The sequence below is a fragment of the Pseudophryne corroboree genome, chromosome 4 (assembly GCF_028390025.1).
Source record: "Pseudophryne corroboree isolate aPseCor3 chromosome 4, aPseCor3.hap2, whole genome shotgun sequence".
Classification (NCBI taxonomy): domain Eukaryota; kingdom Metazoa; phylum Chordata; class Amphibia; order Anura; family Myobatrachidae; genus Pseudophryne; species Pseudophryne corroboree.
In genome coordinates this window covers 105595170-105608367 of record NC_086447.1, presented here as the reverse complement: position 1 = coordinate 105608367, position 13198 = coordinate 105595170, and positions in this window count along the sequence as shown.

Below are 13198 nucleotides of genomic sequence, written 5' to 3'. Positions count from 1 at the left end.
GTGCTGTAAAATATAGGGGTGCTGCTAGCCCTGTATGTTGTAAAAATTCAAAGGTGCAGTTGTTAAAAATTAAAAGCACATTGCTCTTAGAAGCTGTAAAATATTAGTGTGTTGCTGTTCAAATAACATTACACTGGCCCTTTATGTTGTAAAAATTCAGGGGTGCAGTTGTTAAAAATTAAAAGCACACTGCTCCTGTATGCTGTAAAATATTGGGGTGCTGCTGGCCCTGAATGTTGTAAAAATTCAGGGGTGCAGTTAAAAATTAAAAGCAGACTGCTGTATGCTGTAAAATTAGGATTTTAATTACCTACCGGTAAATCCTTTTCTCGTAGTCCGTAGAGGATGCTGGGGTCCACATTAGTACCATGGGGTATAGACGGGTCCACTAGGAGCCATTAGCACTTTAAGAGTTTGATAGTGAGGGCTGGCTCCTCCCTCTATGCCCCTCCTACCAGACTCAGTATAGAAACTGTGCCCGAGAGGACGGACAACTTCGAGAGAAGGATTTTACACAGATAATGGTGAGATTCACACCAGCTCACACATAAAGGCATACCAAGCTAACCCGCTTGAAAACTCAGCAACGGCTGAACAAGAATACTTAACCAATTAACAAAACAGTACTTAACCAAGAACTAAGCAGTACTGAACTAAGTAACCACTGCAGGATCACGAAGCGCTGGGAGAGCGCCCAGCATCCTCTACAGACTATGAGAAAAGGATTTACTGGTAGGTAATTAAAATCCTATTTTCTCTTACGTCCTAGAGGATGCTGGGGTTCACATTAGTACCATGGCGATGTACCAAAGCTCCCAGAACAGGAGGGAAAGTGCGGAGGCTCCTGCAGAACTGATTGACCAAACTTCAGGTCCTCAGAGGCAAAAGTATCGAACCTGTAGAACTTAGCAAACCTGTTCGACCCAGACCAAGTAGCCGCTCGGCAAAGCTGTAAAGCCGAGACACCCGGGCAGCCGCCCAGGAAGAACCTACCTTACGAGTAGAGTGGGCCTTAACAGATGTAGGACACGGCAATCCTGCCTTAGAATATGCATGCTGGATAGTGAACCTGATCCAGCAAGAGATAGTCTGCTTAGAAGCATGACACCCAAGTTTCTTGGGATCATACAGGACAAACAGAGAGTCCGATTTTCTGTGACGAGCAGTCCTGTTCACATAGATTTTCAGAGCCCTTACAACATCCAAGGACTTAGATGAAATTGGGGAGTCAGTAGCAACTGGCACCACAATAGGCTGGTTGATATGATATGCCGACACAACCTTCGGAAGGAACTGCTGACGTGTCCGGAGCTCAGCTCTATCTTCATAGAAGATCAAGTAGGGACTCTTACAAGACAAAGTCCCCAACTCCGACACACGTCTAGCAGAAGCTAAGGCCAACAAAGTGACAGCCTTCCACGTGAGAAACTTGACCTCAACCTCTGATCGAGGTTCGAACCAATCCGATTGGAGGAACTGTAACACCACGTTAAGATCCCAGGGCGCCGTAGGCGGCACAAAGGGAGGCTGGTTGTGCAGAACCCCTTTCAAGAAAGTCTGAACCTCAGGGAGGGAAGCCAATTGTTTCTGGAAGAAAATGGATAGGGCCAAAATCTGGACCTTTACGGATCCCAACCTTAGGCCCATATCCACACCTGCTTGCAGGAAGAGGAGGAACCGTCCCAGTTGAAACTCCACCCTAGGAAACTTCTTGGACTCACACCAAGATACATATTTTTTCTAAATGTGATGGTAATGTTTAGACGTTACTCCTTTGCTAGCCTGTATCAGGGTAGGAATTACCTTGTTCGTAATGTCCCTCCGAGCTAAGATCTGGCGTTCAAACTCCATGCCGTCAAACGTAGCCACGGTAAGTCTTGATGAGTGAATGGCTACTGCTGCAGCAGGTCCTCCCGAAGAGGAAGAGGCCTCGGCTCTTCCAGCAGTAGATCCAGAAGATCTGCGTACCAAGCCCTTCTTGGCCAGTATGGAGCAATGAGGATTGCCTGAACTCTTGTACTCCTTATGAGCTTTAGAATCCTTGGAATTAGTGGAAGTGTAGGAAACACGTACACCGACTGGAACACCCACGGAGTTACCAGGGTGTCCACCGCCACTGCTTGTGGGTCTCTTGACCTTGAGCAATACCTCTGAAGTTTTTTGTTGAGGCAAGAGGCCATCATGTTTATTTAAGGAACCCCCCAAAGATTTGAGTCGCTTGGAGAAGACCGTTGTATACGGCTCTTAGTTCCAGAATGTTTATTGGATACTGGATTCCAGACTTGATGACCTACCTTGGAAGGTTTCCCCTTGAGTGACTGCGCCCCAGCCTCAGAGACTTGCATCCGTGGTTAGAAGGATCCAGTCCTGAATCCCGAACCTGCGGCCCTCCAGAAGGTGAGGCATTTGTAGCCACCAGAGGAGTGAAATCCTTGCTTTCGGTGACAGACGTATCTTCAGGTGCATATGTAGATGAGAAGCCGACCACTTGTCTAGGAGATCCAATTGGAAGGATCGAGCATGAAATCTTCCATATCGTAGAGCCTCGTAGGAGGCAACCATCTTCCCCAGAAGGTGAATGCACTGATGAACAGAAACCGGGGCTGGCTTCAGGACATCCCGGACCATTGTTTGTATCACCAACGCTTTCTCCTCTGGTAGAAACACCCTCTGCACTTCTGTGTCGAGGATCATCCCCAGGAAAGACAATCTCCTTGTCGGCTCCAAATGTGACTTTGGAAGGTTCAGGATCCAACCATGGACCCTAAGCAGATGAGTCGTAAGTGCAATGGACTGCAACAGCTTCTCCCTGGATGACGCCTTTATCAGCAGATCGTCCAGGTATGGATTTATGTTCACTCCCTGCCTGCGGAGGAGAACCATCATCTCTGCCATCACCTTGGTGAACACCCTCAGTGCTGTGGAGAGACCGAATGGCAGTGCCTGAAACTGATAGTGACTGTCTAACAGTACAAATCTGAGATAAGCCTGGTGGGGAGGCCAAATTGGAATGTGGAGATACGTATCCTTGATATCTAGGGATACCAGAAACTCTCCCTCCTCCAGACCTGAGATCACCACTCTCAGAGACTCCATTTTGAATTTGAACTCCCTTAGATAAGGGTTTAACGATTTCAAGTTCAAAATTGGTCTGACCGAACCATCCGGTTTCGGTACCACAAAAAGGTTTGTATAGTAACCCACGTTGTGCATATGAGGTGGAACTGGAACAATGACCTCTGCCTTTTCCAATTTTTGGATAGCTTCCTGTAGTACAGTTCTGTCTGATAGCAAAGTCGGCAAGCCTGATTTGAAGAATCGGTGAGGTGGGGTTTCTTGAAACTCCAGTCTGTACCCATGGGACACAATATCCCGTACCCAGGGATCCAGGCCGGACGACAACCAGACGTGGCTGAAACACCTGGGTCTTGCCCCCATCAGCCCGTCCTCCAGGCTGTGTTGTCCACCGTCATGCTGAGGATTTTGAGGAACCAGAGGCAGGTTTCTGGTCCTGAGAGCCTGCGGGTGCAGGCTTTTTGGATTTTGCCCGTCCACCTCTAAAGAAGGAGGTAGGAGGCTTGGACTTTTTTGTCTTAGCGGTCCGAAAGGACTGTGATGCAGATGAAGACAAGGGTTTCTTTGTAGAAGGCGTAGCTGAGGGAAGAAAAGGTGACTTACCCACAGTTGCCGTGGAAATCCACGCATCCAACGCTTTCCCAAATAGAGCCTGACCTATGTAGGGTAGGTTCTCCACACTTCTCCTGGGTTCTGCGTCTGCAGACTACTGGCGTAGCCAGAGTCCCCTGCGAGCTGATACATACATGGAAGATATTCTTGCAGTCAGCGTACCCAGGTCCTTCATGGATTCCACCATGAACCACGCAGAATCCTGTATGTTACGCAAAAATAATTCAATGTCACTTTTATCCACCGAATCCAAATCCTCAAGTAACGTGCCTGACCACTTTACTATAGCTTTAGAGATCCATGCGCAGGCAATAGTAGGCCTCAGCGCCACCCCTGAAGCAGTGTATATGGATTTGAGCGCAGTGTCAATCTTACGATCAGCCGGTTCTTTTAACGCGGTAGACCCAGGGACAGGTAAAACCACCTTTTTCGACAGTCTGGAAACAGATTCATCAGCTATGGGTGGGTTTTCCCATTTTTTCTATCTTCCTCAGGGAATGGAAAAGCAACCAGAATCCTTTTAGGAATCTGGAATTTTTTCTCCGGGTTTTCCCAGGATATTTCAAATAAAGCGTCTAATTCTTTAGACGCAGGGATGGTTAGTGAGGCTTTCTTATTATCTGTGAAGTAAGCCTCCTCAACCTGCTCAGGTGTTGTGTCAGTAATATTTAACACATCTCAAATGGCCTCAATCATGAGCTGCACCCCCTTTGCAAGGGATGCCGCCCCCCTCAGCACATCCCCATCACCGTCTGCCATGTCAAAGTCGGTATCCGTGTCATCTTGCATAATCTAGGCAAGTGCACATTTCTGTGTGTATATGCTAGGTGATTTTGAAGGAATAGGAACAGAACCTGACCAAACTGCCATAGATTTCTTTAAAACCTGAGTTTCAGTCTCAGTATGAGCTACCCTAGTAGAGATATGAGAGATCATTCCCTTAATAGAGGACAACCACTCAGGCTCAGCATTAGGGATCTGAGACAATGCATTACATTCCTGTGTACATGGAATGGATTCCTCCTGAGAGAAAATGTCCTCTGCAGCATAAGACACAGAGTCCCTAGACATGGCTATGTGAGACAACAACAGCCACACAGACATAGGGAAATGTCAGACACAGTTTCCCCCCAAGAATGCCACAGAGAAACACAGAGATTGGAGCCAACCCACACACAGCGCTTCCCAAGGTAGATATAATACAACTACTTCGTGCTTACTGTGTACCTTAATAGACTACACAGTATTTACACAGCCTCCCCCCCCTTCTACAAACCCCTGGTACCGCATAGGATAGCTGGAGTTGCTTGGAGGGACAGCTCTCCCTGTCAGCGTCTCTGTATAGGATCTGCAGGCAGGAAAATGGCGCTGAACGCTGCTGGGTCCGCTCTGAAGAGAAGCCCCGCCCCCTGAACATGGCGCTGCTTCCCACTCTCCACTTCTTTATACTGGCCTAAGGAATTGTGCTGGCAGCGTTACCGAGGTCCCTGACAGCCTTGGTGCCAGTGTAGGGTATAGGCGCTGGCTCAGGGTGCCCCTCACAGTGCCTCACTATGTACCGCTGAGCCTCCGGAGCGCAGTTAATACTGCGCTCCAACCCTGTTGTCGCCATCTTCACACCGGCTCCCCGCTTGCCAGGGGGGCTGGTGACTATTACACTGGCCCTGTATGTTGTAAAGATTCCGGAGGTGCAGTTGTTAAAAATTAAAAGCACACGGCTCTTCTATTCTGTAAAATATAGGGGTGTTGCTGTTCAAATAACATTACACTGGCCCTGTATGTTGAAAAAATTCAGGGGTGCAGTGAAAATCAATGTACACTGGCCCTGTCTTGTATGCTGTAATAATTCTAGGGGGCAGTGAAAATCAATCTACACTGGCCCTGTCTTGTATGCTGTAATTATTCTAGGGTGCAGTGAAAATCAATGTACACTGACCCTGTCTTGTATGCTGTATTATTCTAGGGTGCAGTGAAAATCAATGTACACTGGCCCTGTCTTGTATGCTGTAATTATTCTAGGGTGCTGTAAAAATCAATGTACACTGGCCCTGTCTTGTATGCTGTAATTATTCTAGGGTGTCAAAGGTTGGTCCTACGGCAGCGGTCTCCCGAGTGGTGTTGGGATTCTGGCATTGGTCACATGACTGCCGTTGGATAGTTATATATGACTGCTGTATGGCACACTTTGGGGCAGGGTGGTACATGCTATTGGTGGCTATACTCTTTAGTGTCTGCACTATGGGCCTAATTCATGTTTGTACACTAATGCATTAGCACCTGCGATTAAAGAGGGGCAAAACGAGACATTGAAGTGAGTTGAGCCAGTTCAGTGGAGTCGCTCGAGACAGCGTCTCGGCGCATGGCTCTTCTTCAATGCCGACTGCCGGGATTGAGGACTGACTGTGCGCTGCCAGGGTTGCGATTAATACATTCCATTCATTGCACACTGCAGCACTTAAGTTCCAATCCCGGCATCTAGGGGGGTTGGCTGCTGTGCTGACTCACCGATACACCGCCACTGTGCTTGCTGTGTTGTCACTTTCACTGACAGGACTCAGCAGACAGAGCCGGAGGCTGAGCCCGGAGGAGAGATGAGAGAGGGCAGCACTGTGCGCTAGCCAGGGTGCTGCAAAAGGTAACTACGCTGTGTGCATAATCTTAGGGCGCGCTAGAGGCGCCTCCCAGTGGACAGGGAGGGATTGGAGTCAGGGTGTGCCCATGTGCCAGGATCCCTGACAGCCAGGTTCTGGTTGAAAAGTGTGTGGAGTGGACTGTGGAGAGAGGCTTCTGCACTGTGGAGAGAGGCTGCTGCACTGTGGAGAGAGGCTGCTGCACTGTGGAGAGAGGCTGCTGCACTGTGGAGAGAGGCTTCTGCACTGTGGAGAGAGGCTGCTGCACTGTGGAGAGAGGCTGCTGCACTGTGGAGAGAGGCTTCTGCACTGTGGAGAGAGGCTGCTGCGCTGACTACTGAGTATCATGTCTTGACACATCGACTTTTCATGACTCATATTATTTGAACATCTACAGTATTTCAGTCAATGTGTCGGGACAGTCACTCAGTAGCCATCTCTAAGTGCGATTTTCTAGGCTGCAGAATTGCTTATGTCAGCAAGTGCTGCTCTTGCCCATATATGAAAAGAGATGCCTTCCGGTGCCTCAAACGCAATTGTGTACACCAGTGGTTTTCAACCATTGTGCTGAGGTAAACTTGTGTGCCACCAGCGGTTGTCTGATGTGCTGCCACAGATGCGCCGTCCGGCTGCCGAGTCTAGGGCTCGGGCATCGCTTGCACTCTTCTGCGGCATGGCCTGTGACCTACATAGGTGTCCTCTTACATCCTTGCTGCAGTCACGTTAAACAGCCTGTCTACTTTTTCCGTTTAAATGTGTCTAAGTCGCATTGCTATATGAATAGGACGCTCAAGCAGCATATAATGTGTGTGACTGCGGCTATATCTGCATATGAAATGCTACGTTGCAGTGTTTTCCTCGAAATCATTGTAACGTACCATTTCGCATTCAGCTACACCCGCAGTCGCACACAGAATATAGGCATGCCGCATATCACTGTAATCTGCATAAGATGCTTGTGTGTCCTACTCACACACACAAAAAATGCCCGATGTTAGCAGAGGTGCATGGGAGCTACCGTATGACTCACACCGGGCATCTCCTGCTGCATGGCGTACTGAGGCAAGATGTATGAGGACACATCTGTATATCAATGTAGCGTGACTCATAGGTCACTCATGCCACGTCGCCTTCCTGCCCACCCTCCAGCCTGCTAGCAGCATGCGCCAGCCTGAGTGCCAGCACTCCGCCAGCCAAGTGGTGCTCCTCACAGCTCTGTGCTGCTCATCACGGCCATACAGTGCATCCGGAAAGAATTCACAGCTCTTCACTTTTTCCACATTTTGTTATGTTACAGCCTCATTCCAAAATGGAATAAATAAATTTTTTCCCTCAAAATTCTACACACAATGGCCCTCATTCCGAGTTGATCGCTAGCTGCTTTCGTTCGCAGTGCAGCGAATAGGTAAAAAGCGGCACTTCTGCACATGCGTATGGGGCACAGTGCGCACGCGCAACGTACTTTCACAAAAGCCGATGCAGTTTCACACGAGGTCTAGCGACGCTTTTCATTCACACTGCTGGCCGCAGAGTGATTGACAGGAAGTGGGTGTTTCTGGGTGGTAACTGACCGTTTTCGGGAGTGTGTGTAAAAACGCAGGCGTGTCAGATAAAAATGCAGGAGTGGCTGGGAAAACATAGGCGTGGCTGGCCAAACGCATGGCGTGTTTGTGACGTCAAAACAGGAACTAAACAGTCTGAAGTGATCGCTAGCTAGGAGTAAGTCTCGAGCTATTCAGAAACTGCACAATCTTTTTTTGTAGCAATGCTGCGATCCTTTCAGTCGCACGTCTGCTAAGCTAAGATACACTCCCAGAGGGCGTCAGCTTAGCATTTGCACGGCTGCTAAAAGCAGCTAGCGAGCGATCAACTCGAAATGAGGGCCTATACCCCATAATGATAACGTGAAAAAGTGTTTTTGATATTTTTGCAAATTTGTTAAAAATATAAAAACCTAAGAAATCACATGTACATAAGTATTCACAGCCTTTGCTCAATACTTTGTTGATGCACCTTTGGCAGCAATTACAGCCTCACGTCCTTCTGAATATGATGCCACAAGCTTGGCACACCTATCTTTGGGCAGTTTCGGCCATACTTCTTTGCAGCACCTCTCAAGCTCCATCAGGTTGGACGGGAAGCGTCGGTGCACAGCCATTTTTAGATCTCTCCAGAGATGTTCAATCAGATTCAAGTCTGGGCTCTGGCTGGGCCACTCAAGGACATTCACAGAGTTGTCCTGAAGCCACCCCTTTGATATCTTAGCTGTGTGCTTAGGGTCGATGTCCTGCTGAAAGATGAACCGTCGCCCCAGTCTGAGGTCAAGAGCACTCTGGAGCAGGTTTTCATCCAGGATGTCTCTGTACATTGCTGCATTCACCTTTCCCTCAATCCTGACTGGTCTCCCAGTTCCTGCCGCTGAAAAACATCCCCACAGCATGATGCTGCCACCACCATGCTTCACTGTAGGGATGGTATTGGCCATGTGATGAGCAGGGCCTGGTTTCCTCCAAACATGATGCCTGGCATTCACGTCAAAGAGTTTAATCTTTATCTCATCAGACCAGAGTATTTTATTTCTCATGGTCTGAGAGTCCTTCAGGTGCATTTTGGCAAACTCCGGCCGGCTGCCATGTGCTTACTAAGGAGTGAATTCCCTCTGGCCACTCTACCATACAGACCTAATTGGTGAATTGCTGCAGAGATGGTTGTCCTTCTGGAAGGTTCTCCTCTCTCCACAGAGGAATGCTGTAGGTCTAACATAGTGACCATCGGGTTCTTGGTCACCGCCCTTCTCCCCCGATCGCTCAGTTTAGATGGCCGGCCAGCTCTAGGAAGAGTCCTGGTGGTTCCGAACTTCTTCCATTTACGGATGATGGAGGCCACTGTGCTCATTGAGACCTTCAAAGCAGCAGATATTTTTCTGTACCCTTCCCCAGATTTGTGCCTCGAGACAATCCTGTCTCGGAGCTCTACAGACAATTCCTTTGACTTCATGCTTGGTTTGTGCTCAGACATGCACTGTCAATTGTGGGACCTTATATAGATAGGTGTGTGCCTTTCCAAATCATGTCCAATCAACTGAATTTACAACAGGTGGACTCCAATTAAGCTGTAGGAGCATCTCAAGGATGATCAGTGGAAACAGGATGCACCTGAGCTCAATTTTGAGCTTCATGGCAAAGACTATGAATACTTATGTACATGTGATTTCTTAGTTTTTTATTTTTAATAAATTTGTAAAAATCACAAAAAACTTTTCTCACATTGTCATTATGGGGAAAAGCTCAAGTGCCTGAGTATCGTCGCTACACAGCTATCCCCAGGCTCACGCTGCTGCTTCAGGTAGGAGTGTTCTCAAGCCCCCTGTGTTCCCAGTCTCCAGCGTTGCAAGTGTGCTCCCAGCATTTCAAGTGTGCTCCTAGACAGACAGTGCCGTTTCTTGCGGCGGGCGAGCCGTGCAACCGCGCGGGGCACCGCCGCGGCACTTGCTGAGCACTTTCAAACCCCCTCCCCTCTCCTCCCGAGTGCCCAGCTCGGGGGGCGGGGTTTCGCGGAATGACGCTTTTGCTCTCAAATCATCATTCCTTTCTTCATTCAGTGTTCTTAGCATTGTTCTCAAGCATACGTTTCTTCATAAAGCTGTATGAGGAAGACCTACATCCGGCCGTCTCTACTTTGACTCAGCTATGGTTCCTCTTCCCGACCATCGGAAGAATCCCGAGTACCCAACTCTCTTGTCCCAGGTTCGTGACAGAATACTCAGGCCCAATGGACTCTGAGGATCGGAAGGCAGAAGCAAGCGCCATACAAAGTCTGGATTCCCGTGTACAGAGTCAGGAGTTGGCACACGGTCAAGTGATGTAGTATCTACAGGAGTTGTCGGGTCGTTTGGATCAAAGTCAAGCATCTTTGGCTTCGGTAGCTTCGTCTCCCGCTCCAGTGGTAGTTTCCAGTAGTGCCCAGCCTTCAGCAGCGGTCAGGTCACGTCTCCAGCTTCCTACTCCTTCCCGCTATAATTGAGATTCAAAACATTGTCGCGGGTTCTTAAACCAGTGCGAGGTGCACTTTGAACTACTCTCACATAACTTCCCCACGGATCGATCCAAAGTAGCGTGTCATGATCCGGATAACTAGACGCCGTTTCCTACCTGTTAGGTGCCTCCTGAGATTGGCGCAGCGAGCCAGAGCCTTCTCAGTGTATGCACTTACGGCGGTGCGGCGCTCTCAGTCCCGTCGCGGCCGTCACTGCCGCGCCTGTGGCCTTCTGCTGGATATGTGTCCTCTGTGTGCCCCGGCCGCCGCTTCCATTCCTGTGGCCACTGTGCGCATCTGGGCGCATGGAGTTTCTACTGCTGTGGCCTCCGCCGCCATTGTTGTTTAACACATGGTTTCAGAGTGCTTCTTTCCCCTTTAATCTCTGTCTATGGGCGCAGCCATTTTTGACTTGGATCACGTCACCATTCTCACCTATCCACAGTGCTGCTGGAGCCAGGGAATAATTGTCAGTCAATCCCTGCTATCCAGCAGGTATAAATATCCTGTCCCAGCACCCAGAAAGTTGTCAGTGCTTCAATTGTCTCTCCAGCGATTCCAGTGTGCAGGTCACTGTTGATTCTCCTGTGCACCTTCCCTGCGGTATAGCTTGACTCCCTGGTGCTTTCCCTCTGCAGTGCAGTTCCAGCTCTCCTGTGCTAAAGCTCTGTGGTGCTACCAGCCTCCCTTGTTCCCGCACCCAGCGCTAGCAGAGTGTATTACTCCGGTTTTCCAGCAGCCACTCTCCAGCAGTTCTCTGTTTACCTCCCAACCAGTATTAACCCTTACTGTGGAATACAAATCGTGTGAACCCCAGCATCATTCACAGTTTACCTGCAAACCCCAGCTTCGCTCACAGTTTACTTGCGAACCCCTGCTTCGCTCTCAGCTACCTGCGAACCCCAGTTTCGCTCTCAGTTCACCATTCAAAGCTTCACCTGTGATTCCCAGCATCACCTTTAACCTCACCTGGGCTCCCAAGTATTATACAGCACTTTCACTCCAACTCCGGGTTACTGGTCTCTACCAGTTGTGTTTCAGAGACTCACATTTTTTTGTTTGGTTGCTTATCCTTGACTTTTATGATTTAATAAAAACCCTCAAAGGCATCTCCTGTTGTCGTGGTCACGCCTTCGGGCATATGGGTGCTACTGCTTTGAGCGCATGTCTAGGAGTCCTCTCTCACCTCCTAAATTCCGGTACCCATCAGCCCCTACAACTGAGGCTTCCAGCTACTGACACCAGCCCTCAGTTGTGACGTAGCATATATAATTTCTCCGTTGTGGGAACGTTCTGACCCATTAGTCTCCAATTACACCGACTTCGTAGCTTCTTTCCAAAGTATTTTTGAGGAGCCCGGCAGGTCCTCCGCAGCATCTACTGAACTGCTCCGTGTTTGTCAAGGCTCACGTTCCGCGGGGCAGTACGTAGTCCAATTCCAGATCATCGCCTCGGAATTACGCTGGAATAACGAAGCTCTCAGGGCCGCCTTCTGGAGTGGTCTCTCGGACCGCCTTAAGGATGAGCTGGTCTCCAGGGATCTGCCTGACCAGCTTGGAGAGTTGATCTTGCTCTGCGTTAAAGTGGATCTCCGCATGCGGGAGCATGCTGGTCGGATAGGCCCAGGTTTCAGCCACTCCCTCCCAGACAAGCAACAGCATCAAGTCTGGATGAACCCATGCAGATCAATTGGTCCCGATTGTCTCCTGAAGAACGCCAGCGTCGTCGTGAGGGCAAACTATGCCTCTACTGTAGAGCCGCGGATCACTTTATTAAATTCTGTAAGTCCCGTTCGGGTAACGGGCAAGCCTAGCTTGTTCTGGAGGAGTCAAGTTGGGTGCCACGCCTAAATCTTCTCCAGTAGAGGACTATTTACTTTCCATATCGTTATTTTCCGAATCAGCCACTAAGCCTTTTACGCCTTGCTGGACTCCGGGGCCGCTGGGAATTTTATCTCTGCCTCTTGCGCACAGGAAATGGGTCTGAAGCGGAAGTCCATCGATCGATCCATTATGCTGACTGCTATCAATGGTACCCAAATCTCCAATGGACTTATTACTAGTCACACGGAGCCGACTAAGCTGCAGGTTGGAGATCTACATCTGGAGTTACTAGTGATTCCGAAGATGCCCCACGACCTTGTCCTCGGCTTTCCCTGGCTCAAGACCCACAACCCCCACATCGACTGGGAGTCCTTGCAAATTTTATCCTGGAGCTCCTACTGTCACTCAAGTTGTCTCACACCCGTTTACCCGCTTTGTGTATCCTCCAAGTCAGACAAAGAACTTATTCCGGAAGCCTATCAGGAATATGCGGACGTGTTTTCCAAGCAAGCAGCCGATCAGCTACCGCCCCCTGGGATTGTCCAATCAATCTAATTCCTGGAAAGATGCCTCCCCGAGGTCGCACGTATCCCCTGTCTTTACTGGAGACCCAAGCCATGACAGATTATATCAAGTCAAATCTCCAAAAAGGTTTCATTCGTCTCTCAACCTCCCCAGCTAGTGCTGGGTTCTTTTTCGTAAAGAAAAAGGACAGGAGGTTAAGACCGTGTATTGACTATCGAGGGTTGAATGATATCACCATCAAGAATAGATACCCGTTGCCTTTGATCACAGAGCTATTTGATAAGGTTCGGGGAGCCCACGTCTTCACGAAGCTTGACTTAAGGGGATCTTATAATCTCATACCCATCAGGCAGGGGGATGAATGGAAAACCGCTTTTAATACCAGGGACGGGCATTATGAGTATATTGTAATGCCCTTTGGTCTCAGTAATGCTCCTGCCGTCTTCCAGGGATTTGTAAACGAGATCTTTCGAGACATGCTGTACCAAAGTGTGGTGG